Raw genomic sequence first — 7,359 nt, 5'->3', positions numbered from 1 at the left:
GATTTGAGAAGTCAGTACATTACAGACCTATAGAAAACGGCAGATACTGCCCAAAAGAAGAGAGAGACTAAAACAGAAGTTTTAACACCTCACCAACCTGGCTTGAAGAAGGGAACTGAAAGAATCAAACAGGAGCATCTTGGTCAACAGCAGGAAATAACCACTATGACAAAGTATGGAATACCATGCAGGAAAATGCAAGGAACAATTCCCACTAGGAAAACTTTTATCTTTTCATACATATGGGGAAAACAAAGTCAGGATTAGCTCCATAATCAGGAGAAGAATCTGAGTTGTTTCTTTCTTCTAAATGTTACATCTATCTTAATACAATTTAATAGATGGTTTAGAAAAGTTAATTAAATGTTTTAAAAATATTAATGTGCAACATGTGTATAAGTAAAAACCTCTGAACAACAGAATACCATACAACATGTAAGACATCTCTGTCTTTGGATTGCTCATGTGCCATTTTAAGGACTTTTATCATGCGAGGCAAATGGGAAAGATATATTGTATGCAAATGTGTAAGTGTAGAAGTATGAAAAGTGATTGCTATGCATAGGAGAAAAATGCTTTTTGTACAGCCTACAGACAATGGAGCAAGCTGGCAACCTTCAACATTTTACAGCTGTATAATGAGGACTATAGGAAGCATGACTGTGAAATCTAATAAATTGCGTATTTTACGATTTTTTGTACATAAGCTAATTGTGTTAGGAACTATGACGTTGCCTTTTCCACATGATTTTTGGAAAAAATGTTTTACATAGGAAATACATACTTAGATCCAGTGATATAGATAATCCTTTAGCAATTATCCTTGCTGATATTACTTACTGCTTGGATTTAGCTCACACAAATCTAATAAGAAAGGGCACTGTTCTTTCAGTTTTAAGGCTGGCAGTTTGTTCTTGCTACAACTTATAAAATGGTGCCATTAAAGAGCCTACAGATATTCCCTTATAAATTCCCCTGGGTGGCTGTTTGTTAGGATTAGAATATAGCCTCTAACATCACAGACAACAGTAGAAGGGTAAAATACGTCTTATATTCAAGAGTTATGGTTTCTTTTCATATTACTTTTTATTCTCCCTTTAGATACCACCTTCACTATGAAATATTAATTGATATTTGTGAGAGATTTCGGAAACAGCTGTTGTTTTGTTCAGGACTTTTGGGAAGACTGCTTGTCTCTAATCAATTGACTATTTCCTCAGCATTCATTCTGTGAGGTTCCTAGGCAAAGACAGTAAGATTGGATGATCATTGTATGCTATATTTTCAAGTGGAAAAAGTACTAAAAGGCTTGTTGATTTCAATGAAAGTTTCAGGTTATGCTCAGGTGTAATATGTAAAAATAAAAATAAATAAATAATAAAGTAGCCCCGGCTGCTTACAGCAGAAATTCTTCCATTTCTAACTTTCTGTTGTGAAAAGAGTAAACGGCTGGTATAATCTTGCAGTTTTGATGATCTGCTTGCTTTGTTTGGTAGGGTGAAGCCTATAATGCCAGCAATGATAATCCAGGTTGCAAAAGCAGACTCTGAAATATTGGCCCCTGAGGCTGCTGTGGAGCAAGCATATGGCAGCAGAGACCATTTGCGCCCCGGGGAAAGGGTACAGTTGAATCAGCTGCCCAGCAGTACTCTAGTGGCTGATTCATGAGAAAGCTGTATTGACATCAGCTCCACAGGCAAATGCTTATCTGTATTCATGAAGAAACATTATGTGCTGCAAATTCAGCAACTAAACAAAGACAAAGGTACCAATTCAGGGGAGGGGTGACAGAAAAAAAATGGACTCTGAATTGGAACTGAATCCTATATTCCCAAATGTCAAGAGTGTCCATCAAAGAAAAGTTTAACTCAGGCCACCTGAATTTACAGTGCTTGAGGAGTATTGGTATCCAGTGTTGTAAAGCTAAACCTTCTGTGTTATCAGAATGATATAATTTACACTAATACAAATTTCTACAAGAATACTGCTACATGGAATATAATTTTCTAACCTAGAACTTTCTACTTTGTGGTTAGAACTTCCTACATTTCCCACAAGCAAATAAATAGAGAACAAGTGCCAGTCCATAGTTCTGTGGCATTTCACAGAGTCCCAGTCTGGCAGAAATCTTTACTGGTGTACCACTCATCTATCTCTTTTCCACTCAGGCATTATCCACTGGCCAGCAAATGGGCTCATGTCACAAGCACAGCTGTCTGGAAAAATGAAATGGCATGTGTTCAAAAACAACAATATAAAAACCCTATCATTGTTTTAAACATTTTTCTTCAAGATTCAGAATTTGGAAAAATTGAGAAAAATCCTTGTGAAGAGTGGATTTCATGTTTTGACCAAAAGAGAAAGTATCAGAAGCCTAAGCCGAAGATTTATTTTCACAAAAATCACAGAACAGAAGTACGACCATCAGCTCAATATGTACAATGCAACCACAAGATAGAATTTCAGATGCAGAATACCAGGAATAAACTGACTACATGAAGCCAAGAATCATCTGAAAAAATGATTGTAGGACAGATTCTTGTACATTTCAACAGACTAGAGAAGCATGTACCAAAGAATACTAAAATTCTCTCTGCTCTGGCATCACATGATAAACATACAGCTATGTCTGTCTGTCTTTCCTCATCCTCTGAAACCAGAGCACCACCAGAAGATGTGTTCCTCTACAGGGAACTCCAAAAGGAGTAGTGACTTTGATTCTGATTCAAATGGCTTTTCCTGATGAGTTAATGGAAAGAAAAAGGCAAGTTCTGTCAAAAGCCATTATACATTTATAGCTCCATATTTTGCACTGGTAATTTAGGGTATATTTCTAAGAACAAGACTGTCTTCAGAACTTGAACATTCAAGTACTTGCTGCCATCAGTACTAGGTATTTTGAACAATTGCATTAATTTTAACAATTTTGTATGAAGCCAGTGAAATAGCTTGGTATATTCAGGACAATATATAGGTTGGTAAAACTTAAGGGTAGTATTACAAATCCCTAAAGACAAACACCATAACTTCATCCACAGTCCTCAAGCTCATAATGGTCATTTAAAAACAATAAAAAGGTTATGATGTTTTTGATTAGACCTCATGAGGAATGGAGAGTACAAAAAAAAAAAAGCAAATACTTGGAAATATGTTTTTACAAGCCAGACTGTCATGCTATTGAATATATCTTAACCAATTACCTAAGGTTACTTACAACCTCTTTTTTGCAATCATCTCAGTCACGCAGAATGTACAGGTTTTAAACACATGCAACACTCCCTAAAGAGATCCTAATGTAAAATGCTCTTCAGGAACACAGTCCGTGAAGTTGATTATGCACAAGATGAACAAGTAGAGGAACAGGACGACACGAGGATATACATTTTCCAACAGCTGTTACATTGTTGTACATATTTTACAACATCTGCTGCTTTTTTCCTTAGCTTTTGCACTCCCTTTGCATTTACCCTTTGGGCTAATTTGTAGTTGACCCCAGTAATACAGTCCTTTTACTCTACAATTTTGTGACAAACTATCATTGATTTAACAGTCATGCTCAGTGCCTTAAAAATCAATAAATACATAGAGAAAAAAAAAAAAAAAGAGTAAGAGTGTGGTGGATCTTGATAACATTTCAGGTCAGGTTTTTATCACAACTTCCCAATTTATCAAGTTGTTTTATCACTATTCATATCAGACATTGCATGTTGATTTCATATTCAGCAGATTTTGTGCTTTTTGCAAGCATTTTGTAAAAGAAATAATGTCTTTGGGAGAATGGGAAAGAAAAACTATGCTGTGTACACTGTGCTTCTGCTGTACAAAGCTAGATGAAATAACTGTTCTGCTGTTGAAGAAACAACAACAAATGATAGAATGATTTCTTATTTACAGTAGTGTAATCAAGGGTAGTTCAAAGAAAAACATTGCTAAGTAGAAGTGCTTGTTTCAAAATTGGAAATTGATATTCTGACTCAACCGAAAACCTAAACTCTTTCTAATAAAGATATTCTTGCCAAGTAAATAATTTTCATGAAAGCATTTAAAGACAGAAATATTGTTCTTAGCTTTTTCACTTTGTTAAAATTTTCAGGTGTTAAAGGCAAAAGCATTTCTAGAGCAATAGCACACAATGACACTCATGTTATGACTTCTTTTTTCTGACTGACAGGGAAATTCTTAGTATTTGGAGATTATTGAAGTTTGGCTGTTTACCTTAATTCAGGCAAACTATGAGATAATTCTCTTTGCTTATGGCTTTTGTTCCTTTTCCATCTGTACCCTTTCTTATTTCACTAATACGTTTGTCACTCTGCTTCTGTCTTTCCATCCTTCAACATGATGCCAGCTGTCTAAACACCCTTGTCTTCAATAAGAAGAAAATCAAGAAATTTCACTCCTCATTCCTCTTTTCTATTTTCCTCTTAATCTTACTCTTAATTCCTGAGGGGGAAAAAAGAAAAGAAAAAAAGAAAAAAAAAAAAAAAAGAAAAAAAAAAGAAAAAAAGAAAAGATCTCAAAACTATACTGTTCAGAAGACAATATCCACTCTCGCTCCCGTTATCACCTCTGCAGCATGTTTTCAGGGAATTCATCAACCTGCGTATAGCCAAGAAACCAACACAGAAACAGAACATAATGTGGTGGGTTGTTGTTTTGTGTATGTTTTTTTTTTTTGTTTGTTTGTTTTTTTTCTTTTTTCCTTTCTTTTTTTAAATAGGCTACAGGACCAGTTCCACCTACCTTCATGAATCCTATCTTTTAAGATTGCTCATTTATTTGCATAGTATGCAAATAATATGGGGTTCTTCCTCCTAGAAGCTTAGTAGAATGTGTTTCTAAAAGGTTGTTAACTGGGTTTCATTCCCAGTGCATCCCTTTACATCTCTAAGTGATTATACAAGATTTACGGACAAATTGAATTATTTCCTGTTTTTGAAATTAAGTGCTGTTGCAATGAAGTGATTCCATAATTTTTTTATTTTTTTTTTTTTAATCTTTAATTCCTTAAAAAAATTAACATCAAAATTAAAAGACTAGTGTTCAGTTTCAGCAAAGAATATATTCCCCAAATACACCATTAGCTTTCACAAGCAAATTCATCATTTTGAAGTTGGGAGAGAGGTTTACAATGCTAGATTAAAAAGGAGTTATGGGGAAAAAAAAAAAAAAAAAAAAAGGAACACAAGGATGAAATAACAGAAAATTCAATTTAGTTCTCAAAACATTTTCTGGAATGTGTTCCTCTAGCTCCTCAAAGAGAGAAATAAATTATTTCAAAATAACTCTGAATACAGTGACGATACACACCACACAGTACATGTGTGGGTGTGTGTTCTGTGAAGACAGCTGAAAAGTGAGCATCATTCCTACTGGAGATATCACAGTGTAATGCTAATCATCTTTGCACCAAGTAGTGGGAGTAAAGCCATGCTAATCCATTTTTGTCTTAGTAGGGAAGCAAGACTTTCTAGATTTCACTGATAGATAACAGAAATGAAGCAGGCTGGATTATGGCCATATGAGTGTGATAATCTTATACGTAGGCATAAACACACATATCAGAAGATTTGTAGATGTTTGTATGCAGTTTTTACATCCCCATAGTTCACATTCATGTTCTAGATATTCACACGGAAATACCACTGACACATTCATCTCTTCTAGCAAGAAAGTAAGACCAATAACTGCTGTATCATGGAGAATGCACCCATTAGAAAAAGTGTATTGTGTTAGAACTTCAATATTATGTTACAGAACGATGACACATTAATTTGGTCATCTTTATTTTATGCACTTCTTGATACAGAGGTCCAAAAATAAAATGCCTCATACTGCATCCTCATTACATAAGTACTATATATATATATAGTGTATGAGTTCCTCTTCAGTTTCAGAGCAGTCAGACCTGGTGTGGCATTTCGAAGAAAGAAGAGGTTTAGTAAAACTTTGTTTTATCCTGAATAAGAACACTGCCTAGTAATGGCTGTGTTGTAGAAATGTCAAGGCTGAAAGTAGCAGTGGGTGGAGATCTCTTTAAGGGGAATTAAGTAAGTGGATAATGGAAATGAAATACTTTTATTGTGGAAAAAGAAATAAAATTCCTTGAACTCCAAAAGGAGACAAGAGATTTTTGCTTTTTTTTTTTTTTTTTTTTTTTAATAAGTAATACTGAAGTAATTTTAAGAGGACTAACAGAACTTAACATCGAAATAATTTCCAGAGCATCATTTAATACAGCTCTTGATTTTTGTATCTGTGGGTCAAAGGAAGAAGGCAAAATAAAAAAGTAATAGCAAAATTGGTAAAGGGATAACCTTCTAATTGTCAGCTTTCCAGTGTTGAATTTTCTTCCATCAGGAATTAAGAGCAGGGCTTCACTGCACAGATTTTGCAGTTATTCATGATCCCAGCAATGCAATGGCACACATTCTCTGAATTTTGATATGACAGTTCAGAATTTGGTTTGTTTTTCTAGGAAAAAGCAGGAGTATTTATTTTTTTATTTCTTTGTATTCAGTGAAGTAGCTTAAAAACATACTCCCCAAGAAATAACATACAAAGGTGCAAGGATCAGGGATAGTCAAGCATAAATGTGCAAATATGCATAGTTTCAGTGATAAGAGAAGGTTGTAAGAGACGGGAAAGATTAGAACCGGGAAAACTTGGTTGTAGAAGATGTTTGCTTTTTTTCTCATCCTCTTCACAATGAATGTTCCTCAGGTAAGGGTCATGCCTTTGCTAAGAATCATAAAATATTACTCATATATACAGGTATAATTTATTTTATGATCAGAAATCATCTTTGTCTGCATGTGTTTTGTTGTTCTTTTTCCTAGAATACCAAACAAGTTCCTTTTAATTTCCCTCACTCCTTCTCCTACATCCTCCTTTTTTCCTCTCTTTTTTTTTTTTTTCTCATATTTATTTATTTATTTTACTTAATTAAGCCATTTGCTTGCCTAGAGCTTGGCAAAAATATCTCCTGAAAGCAGGTCCACATCATGTTTGTGTGGATGTATAATTAAAAGTAACTTCAGAAATGAATACCATGTTTTGGTAAATGAACTGACATGCAAGCTTGAATATTCACATATCAGTTTCAGCACAAGCAATTCAATTCAACCAAGATATGAAAATTTAGAGGAGAAGTCTAGATAAAAAAATGAAACCTCCACCATCACAGTTGAGTCAGCACACCATGCTTATATTTGAAAATGTCCTGGTACAAGTCACTGTACTGAACATGAGGAAGAGGGTGATTCTGGCTCCTCTTTTTAACTACTGTAAGGCAGAATGGTGTTTTCAAAAAATTTGCTATGGTGCTGTTTTATTTTCCAAAGTATCTTGGCAGTCCTT

The 7,359-nt window shown here is 34.6% G+C and overlaps 1 protein-coding gene across 1 annotated transcript in view; it reads right to left on the bottom strand.

Annotated features, from left to right (window-relative positions):
- CDH8 (cadherin 8) overlaps positions 1–7,359 on the bottom strand; it is a 132,499-nt gene that overhangs the window by 81,891 nt on the left and 43,249 nt on the right. The gene's annotated exons all lie outside the window — the stretch shown is intronic.

Source organism: Aythya marila, assembly GCF_965140915.1.
Source record: "Aythya marila genome assembly, chromosome: 12".
NCBI classification, from domain to species: Eukaryota; Metazoa; Chordata; class Aves; order Anseriformes; family Anatidae; genus Aythya; species Aythya marila.
This window is presented reverse-complemented; position numbering and strand designations above follow the sequence as displayed.